Genomic DNA, 24,166 nt, shown 5'->3' with positions numbered 1-24,166 from the left:
AGCAACTAAGCTCATATCTCAAGTCCACTAAAATCTTAGACCCCTAACAATCTGGATTTTGTAAAAGTTTCAGTACTGAGACCGCTATCTTGGCAGTAACTGACTCCGTGAGGCAGGTAATGGATGCCGAGGGATCAGTGGTCCTGATCCTCCTAGATCTCTCCACGGCATTTGATACCACCTCACACCTATTGCTCGTGGAGACACTATATTCATGTGGCATCCGAGGCACAGCCCTGAAATGGCTGGAAAATGTTTTGGCAGACAGATGGCAAATGATAATTTTAGGACCATATCTTTCCCAGAAATCTTGTCTGGACAAAGGGGTACCTCAGGGCTCTTGCCTAAGTCCTGCATTATTTAATGTTGACATGGTCCCTCTGGCAAGAATTGTCGTACCGTTTGGGTTCGACATAATCTCTTATGCTGACTATAGTCAGCTGTTGTTCCCAATCGGTTCTAATCCAGAAAAGGAGAAAATCCAATTTTCGGCAGGTAAGCTCGCCATCTCTAAATGGATGATGGAGAACTGCCTCCAGCTGAATCCCAGCAAAACCAAGATCATGCTTATGGGCAAAGCTTCAACTATTTGGACAGAAGATTGGTGGCCTGGTCAGCTGGGAACAGCTCCCACTCCAACCTCAGATCTAACTTGTTAGCTCTTCTAAAGGTTCCCCGAATACGTCTAAGCCGCACAGGGGATAGAGCCTTCGCATACCTTGACCCGCAGTACTGGAATCAGCTCCCCTTGGCCCTGCGAAAATGCACTTCATACATTGTTTTTAGGAAACAACTAAAAACCTTTCTGTTTTAATAAATTCACCAAATGGTTTTGGTTTCTTCCTCTCTTCACTAGGTAAGTGCTGAGATGCCCCCGGGTGAGTCCTGTGCTATAGAAATATACTTAACATAACATAACATAACAAGGCAAATGGAGGGAGCATAAATAACTGCAGCGCTATTTAGATGTAGGGAGAATTCCAAGGGGTTTAAGGATATTAATAGCCCCAAGTTATGACCAACCGAATCCCAACATGATGCGCGATTGGGCGCAAAGCAATCTAGAATATTCAAAAAGACGTGTCAAAATTTTGGTCAAATATGCCGAAATAGAACGGGTGGCACTCCAGGCAAAAATTGACAAATTAAATGAAGAAATCACCTCACTTAATAAAGGAGAGGAAGAGCACAAACTGAGAGAAGAAATGCTGGCGCGCCTAAAATAAGAAGAAGATAATCAAGGAACGCAAGGCGTTCAAGTTTCATAGAGATAAGGTGGACTGTGAAACCAGGGGCATCTTTACTTTTTCAAAAAAATATGATGCAATGAAATCAAACAAAATGAAAAGGCAAAATGATCCAGGAACCCAGGCATCCACAAGCAAAGATAAATCCGCGTACACTTCAAACTCAGATTTGAGCTCTAACTTAGAAAGTGAAGCAGAATTGGATGGACAGCAAGCAGCTATAAGGGCGACATTAACTAAACTCTCCCCAGCAGAAGAAATTAATTTTTTAGTAGAGGAAAGGAGGGCGACACTCCACCCGAGGACACAACAGAATGCCAAAGGAAGAGGTGCAACCATAAGCTGAGGCAGAGGAGATGGGCAAACAGAACAGCCATACAACAGAAAGACGAGAGGGAGAGGCTGGTGGAATCGCAAGTAAAAACAGGTGAGACTGAAACCAAAACCATAATTAACCTCACTGATGTAACGCTTACGAAATCAGAACAACAAATCTTGGCACTGGGACTCTCCTTCTGCCCAGAATCCAACTTTAACTATGCAAACACCAGAATGGATGTTTATCGCTTTGTGAGGAAACTAAAGCTCAAAAAACATCATGCGCTGAACAAAGAAAAATACCAAGAAAAAGATATAAACCGGCAGGAGAAAATAGAGCCACAAATGAAACACTAATGGAACTGAGAATGGAATCTACCTCGCCATTGATCAACAATACCAGTTTGGAAGGGAATTTTCAAAGTATCGCGGAATGTACACAAGCTGCATTTCACCAACAGTTGCATATTCGCCCACAAGAAGAGCTACACCATTCAAAAACAAATCAACATTCAATCCAATAATGCCTAGAGATAGCATAGACATTTTCAATGAGCAGGTGGTCAACGAAATAAAGAAACGTAATCATAAAATCCAAAACACCAAACAAAAATGGAATCCAAAAGATAGGTAATATAAACAACTTATCGCTAAAATACAAAGCAATAAAAACATTGTTGTGAGAAACTCAGACAAGGAAGGCAACATTGTCTTGTGGGATAGGAAGCATTATATGGACAAAGCAGCTTTGCAGCTCAATGATAGGTCATGCTATAAAATCAGCAATGTGTGGGCACTGAAAGCAATCCAAGATGATTTCTATGGGAAACCCGTAGCATGGAAAAGCGCTGGATTCATAACCTTGGATGAATACAAATTTATCAGGAAGGAAAATCTGACCATTCCCAACATATACTTTATCCCAAAGATACACAAGGACGCCAAAAATCCACCTGGAAGTCCTATTATTGCTGTGCAAAACAGTCTACTTGAAAATGTGAGCCAATATATAGACTATGTTTTACAACAACTGGTTCAATCGCTCCCTACGTTTATCAGAGAAGTGATTTGTTAGCAAAAGTGCAGAATTTTGAATTGAAGGAGGGCTATCAATTGATCTCTCTGGACGTATTGTCCCTATATACCAGCATCAGACATTGCGACGGTATAAGAGCACTAGAAAATTTTCTGGGACAAGGAAACACAAGACTGACAGCACATTGTAACATGCTAAGCAATTTGACACAATTCTGTTTGAATAACAATGTATTTTTATTCGATAAAACTATCTATCAGCAGATGCACAGAGTGGCGATGGGGGCCAGCTTCTCCCCCAGCTATGCCTCTTTACATCAGTGACATTTTTATTGTTTGGGATGGGTCTACAACAGAAGCAAATGAATTTGTAAATAACATAAATGACAATGACATCAACCGAAGCTTTACATCGACCATTAGCGATCAGAGCATTAATTTCCTGGACGTAGAAGTGCTTATAGAGCACAACAAACTGGAAACAAGGCTATTCTGAAAGGAAACGGCTGGGAACTCAGTTCTACATTCTACGAGTTTCCACCCACGACACCTGATTAACAGTATTCCCTATGGGGAAATGCTGAGAATTAAAAGAATCTGCAGCAACCCCACAGACCTGCAAAGATTGCAGCAAGAAAGTAAAAACAGATTTCTAGCTAGGGGATACAGCAATGCTATCATAAATGCAGCTATAAATAAAACCAAGAGCTTAGAGAGGGATGTGTTACTCAAACCTAAATCAACAGAAGCAGACAAAGATCAGGAACTATTCCAATTGTGACTTATTACAACGTACAGCAGGCAGAACAACACTATCAAAAATATTGTTCAACGCAATAGGTCAATAGTACTCAATGACCAAATTTTAGGCAATACCCTACCAAAATCCTCGGTATCGTATATAGAAAGGCCCCGTCCATGAGTGGGAGTTTAGTCAAGAGCAGCCCGGAGGTTGTAGAACAATCAAATTGGCTTACGCAAAGAAAAGGATTCATCAAATGTACCAATTGCAAAACTTGTCAGCAAGAAAACATATAAAACACCATTCTGTGAACGAGAGCGGGAAATCACCCAGGCTTTGCATTGCCAAACCGATTTTGCCATTTACATCTTGGAATGCTCATGCAATCTGAGATATGTCGGGAGCACCAAGCTCCCAGCGAGTAAACAAATTCTACAACACCTCTATATCAAATAGAGACCCTACCTACCCCGTGGCCAGACATTTTCAGGAGGTTCACAATAATGATTTGAAACATCTATCATATTACCTCATAGATTCTGTGCCAAGGAATAGAAGGGGAGGAGACAGAGAGGGGGCCCTGCGAAGGCTAGAAACAAGATATATTTTATTTTATTTTTTGGGGGGGAAAAACCTTTATTTATAAATCAAAGTACACAGCTATTTAGCCTTACATCCCAGAGGTTAGGCAGCATAGTAAAGGTAGGATGGCCGGTGCACACAGTACATCGTACCAGGTTTAATTTTATGTTATAAAAAAAAAGGAAAACATGAAATAGAACACAATAAAAGAGCACCAAAACCAGTGCTAAATGGCAAGGCAAAAGAATATAGTTGCGACAATACCCAGGTCAGGGGAAGGCTGGGCCAAGGAACCCGAAAAGTACATGTATGAACAGTGCAGACTGGACGATATCGGGAGGGAAAGAGTGCAGGATGTGCAATGTATTAGCATTTAGGTTGGAACTACAGGCTACGGGGATAGTCGTTCCTCCAAGGGGGCAGTGTCGGGCGGGAGACAGATATCGCCCGTATATTCATACCAGGCCCCCCAGACCTTATGCCACTTCTTGGGTTTACCCCGGGCCACATACACAGTTTTCTCGCGAACCATACACCAATCCATATTGGTCTTCCACAATTCCACAGAGGGAGGCGACGTCGTGCCCCACTTCTGAGCGATGTCCCGCTTTGCCACCATGTTTCCCAAGGTGACCTATTGGGTTTGCGCACTGTTGTAGTCCATGGGGCCCCACACATTCAATAGGCAGCGCCGAGCCTCAGCCGGCAAGTCAACTCCAGTCACCTCACTCATCACCTCGTGGATACGCCTCCAATAGGAAGCGACCGCATGACACTCCCAAATGATGTGCATGAAGGTGGCCAGTGCGCCACAACCACGCCTACAGAGTCCGTCGACCGAGTGGCCCATATGTATCAGCCGAGGACCGGTCACATACACCCTATGTAAGATTTTCAGCTGGACCAGGCGTAGTCTGGCCGGGATCGCTACCTCCTTAGGGGATGACACCGCATACTGCCAATCTTCGTCATCAAGCTCAATACCATCCCGGACCCATTGCTCTCTCACACTCAGAAGGAGGTCTGTGCGGACATTGATCAGTTTTTTATAGACCAACGAAATGGCACTATCCGGCATATGGCCGTCCAGCACCCTATCTTCCAACGGGGATGACTCAGGGACCTTCTCACCCTCAGGCATCACTGCCAAAAGGGCGTGTCGCAATTGGGCGTACCTAAAGAATTCTGTCGCTCCCAACTGAAACTCTGTTCGCAGGGCAGCGAAAGATTTTATTTCACCCTTTACCATCATGTCTTCAACTTTGGAAATACCAATCAGGTCCCATCGATCAAACCCCTTGGTATGCCACAATTTGCCCAGTAGGTCCGAGTCATAGAGTGGGGTGGCCATCGTGAGTCTTCCTTTTCATCCCTGTGCCTTTGTGACAGCCCTCCATATGTGTACCGCCGTCCTAGTCGGACCTGTCATTCTGCCATCCAGAGATCTCGAGTACAGCGCCCTGTAGTATTTACCATCGTCAAGGAGCCACCGATCCATGGCGTACCCCGGACTTTCAGCTGGACCGTAGAGACCATGATTGAGGGCGGCTAGTTGGGAAGCCCAATAATACCTCCGGATGTCAGGCAATGCAATACCCCGTCGTACCATGGAAGCGTGAGTTTAGTGATAGCAATGCGCGGTCTGCCATCCCAGAGAAGGGCCCGCTGCAATCCCTCAACCTCTCTAAAATATCCGGTTGGGACCGGGTCCTGGGTATTCTGAAGCGCATACAGGAATCTGGGCAGGGACATCATTTTGAACAACGCCGCACGTCCAAGCAGGGAAAGCGGCAGCTTTCGCCACCCCTCTACATCCCGACGTAGGCGTGCAAGAGGGGGAAACAAGTTGTTCGCGTAACGTGTCCTGGCATCGGCTGAAATATAGATGCCCAAGTATTTGAACCCCTGCCTCGCGATCTGTATGTTGCAACCCCTCGGGAGCCGCGGAACCTCACCTCTCAAAACATATAAATGTGATTTCGACCAGTTGATGACCAGGCCTGAGTACCTACCTAAGGAGTGTAGCACGTCGCACACCACGATAAGGGACTTGTAGGGAGAGGTGAGGTAAAGCAAGTTGTCATCCGCGTATAAAGACACACGGTCCTCAAATCCGGGAGACCACCGTATCCCGTTGATGTCCGGATGAAATCGAAGCCACGCAGCCAAAGGCTCAAGTGCCAACGCAAACAACAAGGGGGACAGGGGGCAACCCTGCCTGGTGCCCCTGCGGAGAGCGAAGGATGCAGATACGCGGCCGTTGACCGTAACGTTGGCAAGTGGACTGGCATACAGAAGTTTGACTCATCCTATAAATTCCGGACCAAACCCGAACTTCATCAGCACCGCCCACAGGTAGTTCCACTCAAGGGAGTCAAAGGCCATCGTGGCATCCAAGGAAGCCAAAAAGGCCGGCTCCCGGAGCGTACGGATCCTCGCCAGAGCCCCGTGGAGTCTCCTAAGGTTAAGGGCGGTGTTGCAATGAGGAATAAAGCCCGACTGATCCGGATGGACCAAGTCGCTAATCGCGCCAACCAGTCGGTTGGCCAGCAATTTAGCCAAGATCTTAGGCTCGGCATTCAGCAAAGAAATGGGGCGGTACGATCTACACGGTCTCTGGGCTTCCCTTCCTTATGAATGACCACGATGGTGGCCAGTCTCTGGTCCGGGGGGAGCGCGCCCACCACCCGCGCCTCCAGGAACATGTCCCGTAAGGGCGGGGCGACTGCGTCAGGCTTTATCTTATAAAGCTCCACCGGGATACCGTTGGGGCCGGGCGCCTTGCCGGACCTCAGGGAGCGTATCGCAAGCGCGATCTCGTCAGCAGTTATTCTCCTATCCATGTCGTCGCGTTCAGTATCCGACAGGCACGGAAGGTCCACCTCTCTCAGTAGGGCATTGGAGTCCGCCTCAGTCATCTCAGAGACCGAGGTGTAAACTGACTCGAAATATTCGGCGAAGACCATGACTATAGCGCTGGGATCGGTAACAGCCAAGCCGTCCTCCCCCAGCACCTCCGGGACCACCCGGGAGGCCATTTCCTTTTTATCAAGCCACGCAATAAGCTTGCCGGCCTTGTCCCGGCCTTGTCCCCGACATCATAGATCCTCCCCTGCTGTTCTCTGCCCATAGCCTTGGCAGCGTCAGTAACAGTGGCCCGGTATTCTGATTGCTTAAGCGAGAGAGCGTGAAGCAGGGCCGGTGTCGGAGCATTCTCCAATTGGGAGTCAAGAACCTCGATCTCTGATTCAATCCGCACCACGTCCGCGTCTCTACGTCTCCGCACCTCGGCTATTAAGGAGAAGGCCTCTCCTCTCAAAACAGTCTTAAAGGCCTCCCATAGGGAGACAGCTGATGTGACCGAGCCCGTGTTTTCAGAAAAGTAAAGCTCAATGGCCTTGGCCAGGAGTCCACGCGTCTTAGGGTTACGAAAGTACCACGAGTTAACCAGCGCCACCCTCTTGGTCACAGCGATGTCAAAGTCAAAGGACACCCAGACCGGGGAGTGGTCCGAGATACCCCTAGCCATCAGTCGGGCCTCAGAGACCGCCGACGCGTGGGCCGCTAGAGCCAGGACGTAATCAATTCTGGAGAGGCTGCCATGCGCCCCAGAGTGAAATGAGTATTGACGCTGGGTGGGATGGAGAAGCCTCCAGCAGTCAATAAGCTCCAGATCCAAGAAGTCGGGAAGCCAGGACTGCGCACCTCGAAGATCTCTGGATGGATGCCTGTCTAAGGTCCCCGAACCAACCGCATTGAAGTCACCACCCACAATAAGCAGGCCTTCAGGCAAACCCAAGATGGCGCCCCCGAGATCCTGAAACGTGGTCGTTTGCAAACCAGGAGGGACATAAACAGAAACCAAAACTAGGGTACACCCCTCCCATCTGCCCGTGACGGCGACGTAGCGCCCCCTCTCATCAGTTACGCTGGATTCTATCTCGAATGGGAGTGACACCCGCACCATGATCCCCGCCCCGCGGTACCCCGAAGAGAACCCCGAATGTGCCACCATCTTGAAACCCTTTCTATTAAGCGCGTGACACGTGTTTCCTACCAAATGGATTTCCTGCAACAGAATGATATCAGGCATACATCTCTTGAACATTTGCAGTACTACACCTCTCTTAATCCGATCCCCCAGCCCATTAACATTCCAACACAGAACATTTAATTTCTTACCCCCCATCATCAAAATGCAGGCCCATGCCAGCCCTGTCGGGTGGCGTCGCTACAACACAATCAGTAACACAACATTTACCTTGCCGTGAAATAGAAAAATGGAAAAAAGGAACAAGTAAAGAACAAACAACCCATCCACCCCCCACCCTGCACCCCTGCATTAGACTAAAGAGCCCCCCCAACTAGCAGTGTGCCTGTCGCCCCTAGAAAACTACTCTACGAAAAGCCCCTTGAGGAGGAAGGAGTCTATCCTATCCCCCCCGCTTCCCCCGTTCAAAAATCGAGGATAGTAACGAAAAGTACAGTACTGTGATACCGACTGCCTGGGCAGTCCCACTGTCCGAAAAAGGTCCGAAGGATCTTTCTACTCCTGACGTTCAGGGCCACCCTCTGCTCCTTCCGACTGTTCCTCAGGTTCCTCACGCCGCTGTGGCAAAGTGTCCAGCCAGTCCCCCGCAACTTCAGGCAAGTCGAAGAACAATGCACGGCCATCATGCTCGATACGCAGTTTCGCGGGGAACAGCATAGAGTACTTCATCCCCAGCTCACGTAGTCTCCGTTTCACGCCCGTGAAGCTTTGCCTCCGTTTCTGAACCGATTGGGTGAAGTCCAGGAAAAAGTTAATATCCGCATTTTGGTATTTCACCGGCCCACCTCTCCTCGATGCCTGTAAGATAGCGTCCCGATCCCTAAAGTTGAACACACGGGCAATGATGGGACGTGGAAGGGCCCCCAACTTCGGGCGGCCTCCGGGCAGTCGATGAGCCCGTTCAAACAAGAAAAACTTGCTGAGGCCCCCAGGGGCTAGATGATTCTGGATCAAGTCCTCGACAAAGAGGTCGGTGGCAGCATCCTCGGCCCCCTCCGGAACACCGGCTATTCGAACATTCTGTCGCCTAGCACGTCCTTCAAAGTCCTCAAGCCTACGGGCAAAGAGCGAGTTCGCAGACTTCAGGTCTCGAACATCTGATTGCAGGTCCGAGACGTCTGTGGTCAGGCTCGAGGTTTTTATATCAAGTGACTTGACTCGATCATTGGTCTTGCCCAAGTTGGCTCTGATCACGTTGACTTCAATGGCCAATGTGTCGACCTTGTGTGCCAGGACCTCGTGCTGTTTGTGCATCTTGGCTTTTATGCCCGCAATGGCGCCCATAACGTACCGGAGGGTTGAGGCCGAGTCGTCTGGCGACTCCTCTCGATGCATGTCCTTAGGTCTCGCGGCGGCACCAGGCGAGCTCTTAGAGTGGGCGTATCGTTCCATGATGTTGGATTGGGAGTAGGTTGATTTTCTACTGGCTCGGGGCTTCCCTCTGTCGGGTTCACCTTTGCCCGCCATGACAAGTGAACAACCACCACAATCGAGTGTACCCCGGGGCCTCGCCGGCTCACCAACGGGACAAGCGGTCGCAGCTGTCCCTGCCGTCCGTTCAGCACCAACACACTCCGGAACTCCGCAAGCTCCGCTTTGAGGCGGAGCAATCAATCTCTTTTCATGCCACCTCCGTACGGCTATGTCGCCCTCGCCGGCTCAGGCACGGGCGCTGGTCACGTCGTCGTCTCCAAACTTGCACACGGTGTAACTTCACCTAGGGACGTCGAAATTTCAGTCGGACGAGTCCCGCACCAGCAGCAGTTCACCCACTATTTTCCACTATCGTGGATTAGGATAGACGACCGGATTAATGAGGAGGATCGGAGGGTCTTCGGAGCTCCGAGCTCACGCGGCCATCTTAGTTGCCCGTGAAGCTCCTCCCCCAACAAGATATATTCTTAATCTCGACGGCAAATCTCCCGGAGGCCTAAATACTACCGAAGATCTCTATACATGTATTTAGATACAGCCCAACTCATACACAAGTGCGTCGTACAATAGAAGCTCCGCCCACGAATAACCAAAATCCATCTCTGAATGGGAAGTGTTGACATGGGCTCTACTCTATCAAAGAGATATATACAAGGCTAATTGAGCCATAAGCCAGTGAGGTTGTATAAGGATAGGAACAGGACAAGATAGTTTAAGAATTTGATAATACAAGAATAGGCTGCCCCCTGACCTCAACCTAAAGAATATAGGTTTTTTAACATTAGTAATTTGCACATTTAGGGATATTTATTCATTTAACATTCATGGGCCACTCGTAAGGTCCATTTTCATAATGTTAACGAAGTGGAATATATTTAGCACTTGCACTTTACACATTAGGGGGGTCATTAGGATGTCCTTTCGGGGACTGGGACCGCCCGACATAGGGGCGGGGGTCCCGTGTGGGCATTTAGGATGCGCCTGCCACATTGGCGGGCGCAGATTTTGGAAAAGGGGGTGGTGATGGACAGAGTTTCTGAATGATGCAGAATACTCTTACCCGGTCAAGAGATCAGGGCATGATCCATCACCGTTTTTTAGCTCACTGCACCATCCCAGCTCAGAACCTGGATATATGCAAATTAGTCTGTTCCTGTCCCAGTGCATGATGGGAACAGGGCAAACCAAACTACCAAGCCAATTCTTATACTGGGAAGGAAACAAGCTTCCGGGGACCGGTTTCTGGCATTTCAGCCGTCGTCGGCCTGGCTTGCTTGAATCCTGATGGTGCAATGAGCAAGGGACTCACGTCTGAGTATACCCTCCCACACATAGTGTGGACAAACAGATTTTGGAAAAGGGGGTGGTGATGGACAGAGTTTCTGAATGATGCAGAATACTCTTACCCGGTCAAGAGATCAGGGCATGATCGATCACCGTTTTTTAGCTCACTGCACCATCCCAGCTCAGAACCTGGCTATATGCAAATTAGTCTGTTCCTGTCCCAGTGCATGATGGGAACAGGGCAAACCAAACTACCAAGCCAATTCTTATACTGAGAAGGAAACAAGCTTCAGGGGACCGGTTTCTGGCATTTCAGCCGTCGTCGGTCCGGCTTGCTTGAATCCTGATGGTGCAATGAGCAAGGGACTCACGTCTGAGTATACCCTCCCACACATAGTGTGGACAAACAGATTTTGGAAAAGGGGGTGGTGATGGACAGAGTTTCTGAATGATGCAGAATACTCTTACCCGGTCAAGAGATCAGGGCATGATCCATCACCGTTTTTTAGCTCACTGCACCATCCCAGCTCAGAACCTGGCTATATGCAAATTAGTCTGTTCCTGTCCCAGTGCATGATGGGAACAGGGCAAACCAAACTACCAGGCCAATTCTTATACTGGGAAGGAAACAAGCTTCCGGGGACCGGTTTCTGGCATTTCAGCCATCGTCGGCCCGGCTTGCTTGAATCCTGAATTGCCCGCCTACGTCCCTTGCTATACTGGAGGCGGTTAATGGTAACCCCAGAGTTAAGTCACTATGCATCTGCTTTTTTTGATGTTGTGAAGTTTGATTGCTTTCATTTCATTGTATGGCTAAATGAACTGCGGAGCACACTGGTGAAATTGGGTCTGGACCATTTGTGGGGTAATAAGGATGTTGCCCTATTTCCTTCAAAAAAACAACTCAAGGATATTTACTGGAAGTCAGTATATGCAACACTGTACTGCAAAGGTTTGCAATCTTCCCTGACCTTACGCTTTTTGGATACAAAACTAATTCCATCATACGAAAAATACTGGGATGTAGTTGAACGTCCATTGGATAGGAAACTATATTTCCAATTTCGGGTGGGAACTCTCCCAGTGAACGCTTTTACACAAAAATGGTCTCCACTAAAGGACGCTTATTGCAACCATTGTAAAAATGAAATAGAGGACATTGCACACTTGTTTTTCATCTGCCCCCTCTATGTGACCCCGCGCCAAAAGTGGTTAAAACCAACCTGTAGGAATTTGGTACTCGTTGTTGCTCACAGGCCCTAAGAATTTTAATGTCTGACACCTCAATACCACTGGTAATAGGCGTAGCAAAATTCCTTGCATGGGCGTGGGTAATAAGATCTCGTGCTTCACGGCCTATTGAATAATATGATTTATTAACTGCTGGTTTAACCTTCCTTGTTTATTTTTAACATTTTTATATGGAATTTTATAAAATTGTATGTATACATTTTATAGTATTACTAGCTTTTCGATTTTTGCTGTTTAATATGTTTTTTAATGTAGTATTTTAAGTATTTATTGTATGATGTTTAGGAGGTTGCTTTTATGACTAAAAGTCGAATAAAGCTTTGAAACGCTTGAATCCTGATGGTGCAATGAGGGAGGGACTCACGTCATTGGCGGGCGCATCCTGCTTTCCTGGCATTGTGGCGGGCGGTGCACTCAGCACCGCCCCCCACAATGCCAGGAAGGCATGTTGTGCACTTCCATGCACAACATGGCAGACACCGCGCGGTGCCTGCCATGTTGTGCATGGAACTGCTGGGGGGTACCATAGGTACCCCCCATGTGCCACCCTCCACCCCCCAACATCCTGGGGGCCCGCAACAGGCCCCACACACACAAACACTGCATGCCTTTCTGTGGCAGCAATGCACGGAAAGGAACCCTCCCTCCTGCATCCTGAAATGGATGGCGGTGTCTAGCAAACACAGCCACCATATGAAACCCTTTGCTGCCCGGTCAACTCATTGACCGGGAGGAAAAGCGGCGGACGGTCTTCCCGTCCGCTGCGGTCCCTCCCGCTATACTAATGTGTCGGGGGAAAATAGGTGGGGGATGGGCTAGGGTGTAGGGCGGATAACCACCGCCATGCGGGCGGTGGCGATCCGCCCTACAGCCTAATGGGCTCCTAGGTCTTTTTTAATGTTGGGTGTAGAATTAAGGACAAGAAAGACCACATTTTTTGCCAACATTGTGCGCAGGAACATCAAAACAAAACAGCATTTTTAGCCTATTAACTCAGAAATGGGATTTTACACAATTTTAGCAGATTTTACATTCCGTTTTTTATGTAATTGGATTGAACCCAGGATTGTTTTTAACCAGTTTGTTATTATAATTGTACCTTCATGCATCTATTCCACAGATTATATGTGTATGAACAACTTATGATTTTCTATTTATTGTGACTATATTTATATGCGTATTTATTTGTATCAATGCTAATACAATATCGAATTTAATATATCGGCGTACATTAGTCAAAATGAGGTACAATATGATCCATTGTAAGATCAGACAATCAAACATACACAAACAGTGACCGTATTAGCGTTTCAATGTTCATAACCAAAAGTATGTCTTCCCTGTATATGGTGGGGTCACCGGAGCTTTGCACTAAGCACTAGCACTTTAATAAGGGAAAATACGCCTATGAGCGCTGTCATGTGATCAAGGTCTAGGAGGGACCGAAACGCGTCATGGCCTTGAAAAATAAAACTATCTGAAGCGCAGAACCGTGGTCTGTGCCTGCTTTGCGTCATCCGCAGTGGCAAATGAAATTTTCAAGCAGTTTGTGAATATATATATATATATATATATATATATATATATTCACAGAAAAAACCATAGGTTTCACACCAGTTATAGTTAGCTGGAAATTTTACTGACATAAAACCATTGAAATTCCAACGTTATAGTTAGTTGGACTCACTATAACTTGCGCGCCTGCAATGCACTGCTGATGACGTCACATATTACATCACTCATGACGTGGTCAGTGACATCACTCATGACATCACTGATGACACGATCCAGTGAATGTGTGTCTTTATGAAAAATAAATATGTTTTATATATGTATATGTAAAGGTCGATGGAAAAATAAATGTTTAAATAAGTGTCTTAATGGATGTTTTTTTTAAAAAAAAAATTGATTGGTTAACTGGCTTATTAAGTGTATCTTAGTGAATACATATATTAACGAGTATTGTTTAAATATTTAAATGTTTGTAACAGTGTTTCACTTTGTGTATAAGTGACTGCATGGGTTGGTGAGTAGCTACATGTGTGTGTATATGTGTTATTAGATGTTTTTTTTAGTATCACTATGAGTGTCTGTATGGTTTGGTGGGGGTGTTACTTAGCACATAGATGCATCAATGACTAACTCACTGTTTGTATGTGTTTTGAAGACAGCAGATGTGCAGGACTGTATGGGTGGAAGAGTGTGTATATGTGTGTGTTAGTGAGTGAATGACTGTCTCACTAGTGTCTTTATCAGTAACGACATACGTTTTAAACTAGTATATGTGAGTATTGATGTATATAAGTGAGTATATGTGAGAGTGAGAGATTGAAAGAGTTCTTGTTTAAATACGTATGTTTTCTATAAGTGATTGTTTAAGAGAGTAAGTATGTATAAATTTCCTCAGAAGTAAGGTGGTAGTGTGTCTATAGCTGTATATGCAAATAAATGGATGTTCATTCGTTTTTTTGCATGTGTGACTATGTGTGTGAGTAACTTTTGGATGACTGTCGGTGTGTAACAGGATGTATAGGTGTATCACTACATATGATGAGTGAGTATATGTATGAGTGACTATATAGAAGTGTTGGTGAATGAGTGGATGTATATATAGATGGTGGAATTACTGAATTGGTTGTTGTAACTGGTATGGGTATCTCAATTTTTTTGAAAATGTTAGTTTCTATTTTTTAATATGTGTTTCAAGGGTTACATTACACTGAAAGGAGGTCTGTCACTCTGTCACAAGGATGGTGTCATCAGTGATGTCATGAGTGATGTCACTGACCATGTTATGAGTGATGTAATATGTGACGTCATCAGCAGTGCATTGCAGGCGTGCAAGTTATAGTGAGTCCAACTAACTATAACGTTGGAATTTCAATGGTTTTATGTCAGTAAAATTTCCAGCTAACTATAACTGGTGTGAAACCTATGGTTTTTTCTGTGAATTTAATAGGTTTTTTAAATGCTAATTCCTAACTATAACTGGTGTGAAACCTATGGTTTTTTAAGTGAATTTCAAAGGTTTTTTCATAGCAAATTTCTATAGCTATGAAATGTAATATTTTTAAAAATGAATCCTATATTATATATTTATGTTAAACAATTTTTTTTATGTTTATTGTTTTTTTATTTTATTTATTTTTTGCCCCGGAGCGCTCCCGGTGCGCGCCCCAGTTAGCGCCCCGGAAAGCGCAGTCTTTTGAAGCGCCCCGGTGCGCATACCGGGGAGCGTCCCGTTAGCGCCAATGCCGCGGCCGAAAACATCTTGTGACGTACCGCGTAGCTGCGTCCGCGTGATACGCACTGTGTAAACGCACCCGGAAGCACTCGAGCGCATACGATCGCGCTACCTAAGCATCCGGCGCGCTTACACGACGCGCCCCTGGGCGTGCCCTGGGATGCGCCCTGGGGCGCGTAGCGTAAGCGCGTCGGGTCATGTGACCTGAAAATAACACTTTTCATTGGTTCATAACAGTTTTGGTTTCATAATGATGTAGCCCCTGGTCTTGTGACGTGAAAATAACACATTTCATGGGTTCAGGACAGTTTTTTTTTCCAAATGATGAAAGCCCCCACCTTTTTTCCTTATTCTGACTGTGTCCTTTGACTGAGGAAGAGCTGTTTGTACCTCTCTGTACCTTTTTGAAATATAAAATGGCTTCAGTAGCAGCAGCAGCAGGAGCATCTCAGCCACCACCACCACCAAGAGGCCCACCACAACACTACAGTGGTGGAAATGAAGAAGAGGAGGAGGAGGAGGAAGAAGAGGATGGGAGGAGGAGGAGGAGGTGACTGCCAGAAACCAATACCCCATACCAACCCAAGCCACATATTGTATGGGAGGTTTTTTTCCATCCCTGAGGGAAAAAATAAAGTCAATGCAGCAAAGGTGACTTGCCTTATCTGTGGCATGGAACTCTCAAGGGGTAACCGAAATAAAAAATATTCATTTGGGAACAATACCATGATAAGACACATGCAGCGCAAGCATCCTATCAACTATTCTGCCACAAAAATGAGAGAACTGGCCAGCAACCTTCCCCAATCTACACCCAGCACCTCCAAACAAAAACAACCCACTCCATCGGGACCAGAAACAAGGGAGACGATCCCTTGCATTCAACCACGGTTTGGAGAATTTAGGGTGACCTGTATTTTTGTGGAAAGACCATCTCATATGGTGAACAGAGCATTAAGCTGATCCTCCTTTCTGGTAACAACCACAATTGTCCCAAAAAACCCTAATTTTTTTCGATTTTTTTTTGCTCCTGTTTAGCCATTTTGAATTCCCTGTTTTTTGTTTATCCCCATAAAAAAATACCAAAAAAAATACAAAATAGTTCATAAAAGCCCAAAAAATTACAAAATGTTCAAAAAACATTAAAAAAATATAAAACATCAAAAAGAAGAAAAAATACAGTTCTTTTTAGAACTACCTCCAATTTCTAAAAAAAATGGCTACATTTTTTAAAAACTCTATCATTCTTTTTTCCCCATGGGACGCTCCCCGGTGCGCTCCCGGGTGCGCGTACCGGGCGCTCCCCCCGCGCCAATCAATTTTTTTTTTTTATCACCCACGGGGCCCTTTTATAGACCCCACATCAAGCCTAGGGGGTCACGGGGGGTCTTCTCTTCCCCCTTATGGTCATTTCCCCCTTTGTTTTTCCCACCTCTTGTGTCTCGATTCTACCGAGACACAAGATGGCGGCCGCTCCGGACTGTTTCGAATGTTTACAGACACCCGATAGCTAATCAGCTTTCCGTGCGCAAGTCGCGTGGCGCGCCCGGTTCGCTCCCCGGTGCGCGTACCGGGGCGCTGCCATAGATATATATATTTTTTTTAACCTAAATTACTCAAAAACCACTGGAGCACATATCTTGAGACATAGCAAAGGCACATCGGGCTACCAGTCCCTACAATTTTGCCAAGTTTGGTGGAAATCCATTCAGCCGTTCGGGCTAAAAGTGAGTTTGACCGCCCTATGGAAATTAACATGGGGAAAACACATTTTGGGACACCCCTTTTATCTCGGCCCCCCGCTTGACAAATCCCCCCCACATTTTCAGGGAAGGAGCGGAGCGGGCCACCTACTTTGAGAAATTTGCGAAGATTCGTCCACCGGCGCCAAAGTTATTCCCAATAGAATGTTGCGGATTTCCTATGGAAAGTAGATCCTAACTATAACTACCTACTGGCGACCGCCAGTAGGTAATATATATATATATATATATATATATATATATATATATATATATATATATATATATATATATATATATATATATATTCAAGCTCCAAAGTTCGCCCAGCTGGCGAAGGTGCACACAGGGGTCAGTAATGCCTCATAGACTCCACAGCACAAAAGTAGCAGCCTGGCGCGTTTCGCTAGAATAGCTTCTTCAGAGGCTGTTTCTCTCTGTGTCTCGGCAGTGTGCGCAGCTCCACATATACAGTTTTTTGCCGCCTCCTGATAGGCTGTGCTCGAAGGAGCCTTTAATGCAGTTCCCCACGGTATTGTGGGATATGTAGTGCTACGCTATCCTCCCTGGATGGGTGCCGATAGCAGATGTCCACCAATGCCTGCCCTGGATGGGCCCAATACACTGGGGGGGTCTTCATTCCGGTACTGACACCCTCGAGCCCAGCCGGGCTTGATTCCCAGCTCACGACCCGCTCTTGTCTCGCGGTGGTGCACCTTCTGTGGCAGGGCCTGCCACGTAAATATTCAAGCTCCAAAGTTCGCCCAGCTGGCGAAGGTGCACACAGGGGTCAGTAATGCCTCATAGACTCCACAGCGCAAAAGTAGCAGCCTGACGCGTTTCGCTAGAATAGCTTCTTCAGAAGCCGTTTCTCTCCGTGTCTCGGCAGTATATATATATATTAGTAAATTGTTATAAATTATAAGGTTATTCATTGTTTTAAAGTAAATATACATATATATTACATTTTACATATGTATGTTAAAAAAATGTAATTACATTTATTTATTATATTTGTTGAACTGTATATTACATCTAAATAATTTGTTTGAAGTTTATTTTATTAATTAATGTATTTAACATTATTTTCTATATATATTAAAAAGTATTTTTTTTTATATTTTTGATCTTTTCATTATAAAGATAGGATGTATATATTTTTGACATTGATATTTATGTTTCGATACTGGTGTATGGGGATATTTGTGCAATCAATATTATCAGAGATCCGTAGACTTGGGGTTGCAATGTTTAAGGCCTGTGTGCAAATATGATACTGTACACAATAGGCACGATTGACAACAGTAAACTTGGTCATGAATGTAAGTTAATGACCAAATTTACCTTTTCTATATCTGCCGGAAATCCAAAAAGAGATTCCCAAAAGACTATCATTTGGCTTGGACATCTCTGCCTCGAGTGAAGAGATACCTGAGTTTGTAAATCACTCAATGGGTGTGAAATGTGTGTTCTAAACCTAGTTTGCTGTGGAGTTTAGGAATGCTCACAAACACATATGTTTTTGGGAGTTCCGAAATTCAGATATGACCCTTTCCTACCCTCAAAATAGTCATATTCCAGCCAAGTACTGGAGTAACTCTCCTTCCATGATGAGAGGTGTAGCAAATCTTCCCAACTTTTGGTTCAGAATGACACCCTCACTGACCACCTCATGGAAATCATCACAGCCAAGTTTTCCCCAATGCCAAAGACATTTTCCTTGGTGATTTCAATCTGCACTGGAACGACCTCAAGGACCCTCAGGTCAACGCCATCAAAGGCCTCCTGGCCGACAAAGCTCTTACCCCAAGTCCGCTCACCCTCAACACACTCGAAAGGCGCTGCTCTAGGCTAGATCATCGCTAAGGAGTCAACGATTGAGCTTATCTCTATAGACCCATGTTAACGGTCTGACCACCACGCTATCACTTTCTTACTACCTGGCATCCACAAGACATGGGTTTGGGCACCGCAACCTGTGATTCAGAAACGTTGGGTCAGATACACCAAGAACCTTGATCATGGGGAACTTGCTGCTTGCTGCAAGTATGACCTCCCCCTCTCATATCACAACGATCAATGACCTCAATGAATATTACTTAGCGATTCTATCTAACATTCTTAATGATCTTGCTCCTCTGAAAATAAAAAGAACCCAAATCAAAGACAAAATAACCTGGTTCAATAGGTCCAGAAGAGCTCCCTCTGGCAGGCAGAAAGAATTTGAAGACAGCACCCCTCAGCCGCACATTTAAAACTTCTCTGCCAGACCAGAAATGCCTATAACAGGAAAAAAAATCTTCAGACCCGAACTGGGGAACGCCAAGAACAGACCTCGCAAGCTTTTCGAAATGGTCAAACACCAATCCTACAAACTGGCTAAAACTTCTAAAGAAATCCCTAATATCATACAAGGAATGCTCCTCCTTTTTCTCCAACAAAATTACTGCCCTAGGAAATGAACTTAGATCCGCCACCTGCTACCAACACCTTCCGGATCTGCCTCTGCTCTCCGTGCTGCCCCCCCAGATATCACCCAAAAACCAAGCGCAGTGGACAAATTTCAAAGTTTATGATGAGCATTCAGTCTTGAAAATTCTTTCTTCCCTAAACCCGAACAACCACTTTAATGACTCACTCCCCTCTAACTGCTTAGACGCCACCTCTCAATCTATCAATCCTAGTTGGGCTGCAATAATCAATGCCTCCCTTCTACACAGGTCAATACCCAACTCTCTGAAAGCCTACCAAGTCCTCCCCACCTTAAAAAAACCTACACTGGATCCTGCTTCCCCTGACATCTTTAGACCTATATCTAATATCCCACTCCTAGCCAATGTTCTACAAAAATGTGTGCAAAAGCAGTTGAGCCAACACATCACCAACTTCAACCTACTAGATGACTTCCAATCGGAATTCAGACCTGGGCATAGCACTGAAACCACCCTTCTCCACATCGTGGATGATACCCACCAAGCCCTTGACCAAGGCAAAACCTGTCTCCCTCTTAAATCTTTACCTTGAACAACAAGCCGAAGTACTATGCAATGCAAATATCTCCTACCACATGTATGCCAAGGACACTCAGATCTACCTCAAAATATCTGCTCCTCAGGAGATTCTTTCCCTGAATGAGGCCTTGAAGTTGATTGTGCAATGGTTCACCGCTAACCAGCTCAAACTCAACGCAAAAAAAAATAACATTCTCTCAATCTCTCCACCAAACACCAACCCTGACATTCAGGAATGGATTAAGGCGATCACAGCTTTAAACTGCCCACCGACCATAGTGGACTTCACTAAATCCCTTGGAATAACCCTAGACTGCAGCTTGAACATACGTGACCACATCAACTCGATGGCCAAATCAGCCAGATTTCACCTGGGCTACCTAAGAAAACTGAAACCCTTTCTTGACACTCCAACCTAAAAATGGCAGTCCTGGCACTAGCCATCTGTAGACTGGAATATGGATGCTCTAACCTTTCGGGTTTACCCAAGATCTCCCTGGCTCTATTAAAAGCCTGCCTCAACGCGGCTGCTAGATATGCTGCAAATCGGCCCCCAATAACAAAAAACCATCCCCCACTTTTGTCAAACCAACCCCCACCCTTCAAGCCTCCTCAGAAAATGCCTGATGCTCACTACACTTAGTCCGGCACTGTGAAGGCAGAGAATCTAGCGGTGCAACAAGATAAATTGCCCCAACGCAGCAGAAACTGTAGCTAGCAAAGAAAAAGTGATCCAGCACCTTTGCAGGGTCATTCAGGACTCCAAAGAGGCCAACCCGACTAACCGAGAGAGATAACAAGCTCCTTAAAACGTTTCTCTTTCCTCAGGATGTGTAAGACCTAGGCCCTTTCTCAGTTGTCCTCTGTTCTATAGCGCTGGGACGCTCCCAGGCAGCCATGCGCTTTATAAATCAAATTTCATTTCATTTCATATTGCAAAATTTCCACGCAGGGTTCATAATAACTTTATGGACAAGCTGGTGGGCTGAGGTCTGCTGGGATTCAGATGAGAGGTGTGTTGATTGGAGTCAACAGGATCGTTTCCCCTAAACTTCATTTGGTCTACTGCAGGTTGATCCAGCAGATCAGGAAGAAATTGGGAGATTGGGTAATTGAGTTGTAGGGCTTAGGATATTTTACCATTGATTAACAGCCCACTAATTGAGTTGACATTTGACTTTTGTTCTGATTATACATATTTAGGATTTTGGGAAGGAGAGATGAAAACATGATTTAGATGACACATCCAATTGTCTCCTATAAAGGCACTAGCGATAGTCCTGGCTAAAACAGAACACACTCATCTTTACATGACACCTGAGATTCCAAATGAGGGCTACTACATACAGGGCCAGATTTATCATACTTTGATGCATTGCAACACATTGAAATGCAGCAAGACAACTTGCTGTGCTGCGTAAAATGGAGAGGGCTGAATGTGCCATACTTACCATAATATGGCACATTTGTGCTCTCTCCTTGCGCTGGTGCACTATGTGATGCCTAGTGCCAGCGCAGAAACCCTTCCACCATGCTAAAAAGGTGCCTGTTTTCCAGGTAGGATTGTTTTTGGGAAGGGAAGGACACCTTCCTGCACAGAAAAATTCTTAGTGGCTTTTTCCTCTTTATAAGTATGCTACAAAACTTAGGCAGAGGAAACAATGAGGAGAAATATAGATATTCCTCCTCATTTCACCTCCTCTGGAAAGGAGAAGCATTATGACGCCTTTCCCAGGTTTACCAGTTTTGGTATATCTGGGAATGGTCCAAAATCCATGGCTGGATGTGTGGGAACACCCAACGTTCCACAAAGGAACGCCTTCCCAGGGCAGAGTAAGGCAAGGCCTGCGACTTGTGCAACCATGCGTTACTCCAGATTTACCAAGCAATGCCGGTCCATGCACGGTGGCCTTGCTTTGCTAGATAAATTTGGGCATTGTGTTGCCCTTGCAACACAATGCGTACTGCAAGGACAATGTAATCCAATGATAAATATAGCCCACATTGCAGAGGAAAGTCACGCCACTGCTTTCAGAAGTGGAAATAAAGACAAAATAGAATGATAATAACTCATTATAATTTAATTTGTTCCTGCTGCAGCGTCTTTGTGGGGCTTGTTGGGGGGTTGTTCTGCTCTTAGAGCGGGGGAGGAGTGGCGGGCACTCTGTGAGTGTGCAATGACTGATTAGCTGGACCTCTCGGGTCTGCCAAACATTCATGCATACTTTGCATATTCTCCACCCAGGCCGCATTACAGCTTGGGTGGCGAACATGCCCAGGCTGCCATTCCCTAGCTGAGCACCAAATACGGCACTCAGACCAATCACCACGCTGCATTGCTGCATTGTGATTGGTCAAGGTAGCCTAGATGTGCTTCCCGTCTCTGGCTGGCAGAGACGCGGCAAGAAGACAGAGAGACACAGCTACAACAGAGGAGAGAAGCAGCAAGGTGGTAAGTTTTTCTTTCATCTTTTTTTGCACCTCTTGCTCCCCCCCGCCACCCTCCTAATCACTGCCACAATATTTGCTGTCTAAACAATCCAACCAAGATTATAAGCATACTTCTTTGAAAGCTGCACAACAAGGAGGTGAATGTTTCCTTCAGGAGATGCATCTCCTCTAGGAAAGCGAGCACGGAAAGGGATCCCAGTTCTAATTCAGACGGTACCATGACTCTGCACCCCCAAAACAGCTGGAGTGGGTATCCTTATGAACGTGTGGCAACCATTTGTGGAACTTTCTACCAAAGCTGACATGGGAGGCATTGGGTGGTAGTAGATGGCTGGCCCCAATATAAATCAGGGAACAGGAGAGGTTTCAGAAGCAAACCATAAAATAAATCACACACAGTTCTTATTGAGCCCCATCCTGATGTGGGAGGATTTACCGGGTGATGATCTCCACATCGGTTAGGTCTCAGTAGCGAATAGATGGGGATCTTGAAGTTTAATAGTGCGTAAGGCTTTGATCAAAGCGCTGGGGCTGGTGAACTTTTAGTAGCATCATCACCCAATTGCTATAGATTTTTCTCATTCAGCTGCACACCAGACATATGCGATAATAGACTACCTCTTGCTACAGACACCTATTACAACTTAAGTGTATGAGGTATCTGGGACTTGAATAACTAATACAAGCACTCAGAGAATTGGAAGGGAAATATAAATCCAATCCCTTCAAGACACGCTGGAGAATATTTACTGTGGTGAGAGAACAGACATGCCCCTAAAAGAATGGCAGGACCAACTGTGAGTTATTTAGACAAAGGCGCACATCAATGAGTGGTTGCCACACTTCTGTTGAACATACTTGAGTACGGCAGGCCTGTTGGTATGGTGGACACATCCAGGAATTAGACAGACATCACAAGAGCAGAAGTTTCATGCCTTCCACATGGAGCTGTAGATACACAATTCTAATAACACCCTAGCTGGTGTTGACAGTTTCTTGAACAGGAAGTGGAGCACCAGGATGAGCCAATAACAAAAGAGGAAGTATTAAGGGCAATCATCAGCCTGGAACTATCCAATGTTCCAGAACCAGATGGATTCTCCCCACTTTTATGAAACATTCATACCCCAGCTACTACCAGTAAAGATGGACGCCTTTAATGTCTTCAATACGTTCTTAAAGGTTACTCACTCAATAACAGAAGCAACAATATTGCTGATAACCAGCAGTCTGCTACCTATCTCCCAATATCATTATGGAATACTGATGTTAACATTTGTACAACAATCTTAGCTAGCTGACTATCAAGAAATAATGCCCTACATGATCCAACTAGACGAGACAGCCATCCACCTGATATGCATAGCTAGGTGATGGAAAAGATGCCGTATTACCGACCCTGTATGCTGGGTAAATGTTTGATAGAGAGTACTGGGTCTATATAAGGGACACTATGAGATCATTGAAGTTGGGGATCACTTTTTGAGTGTACATCAACCAATTATGACACTCCCAAGCTAGGTTCAGTGTAAAAGGATGGGACTGAAACCTCACTAGCATACACCAAGGAACCTGTCATGGGAGTCCTTTCTCACCATTGTTGATCATTGATACCTACAAACTTAGGGTATTTGCAGATGATAACTTATTGTCTCTAGAAGAGCTGAAACAATCTTGTTTGAGTCTTAGAAAAATAATAGGAAAACGTGAGGATCCAGATAAATTTTAACCAATCACAGGGCTTAATCCTGGTGAGTGGTCAATCATTTAGCCC

General features: G+C 45.5%; 1 protein-coding gene across 1 annotated transcript in view; it reads right to left on the bottom strand.

Annotated features, from left to right (window-relative positions):
- The window catches only part of LOC147730243 (multidrug and toxin extrusion protein 1-like), a 574,971-nt gene that overhangs the window by 108,073 nt on the left and 442,732 nt on the right, over window positions 1-24,166 (bottom strand). The window lies entirely within an intron of this gene.

Source organism: Lissotriton vulgaris, chromosome 2_1 (assembly GCF_964263255.1).
Source record: "Lissotriton vulgaris chromosome 2_1, aLisVul1.2, whole genome shotgun sequence".
NCBI lineage: Eukaryota > Metazoa > Chordata > Amphibia > Caudata > Salamandridae > Lissotriton > Lissotriton vulgaris.
Note: the sequence above shows the minus strand (reverse complement) of the source record. Positions and strands in the feature narration are given on the sequence as shown.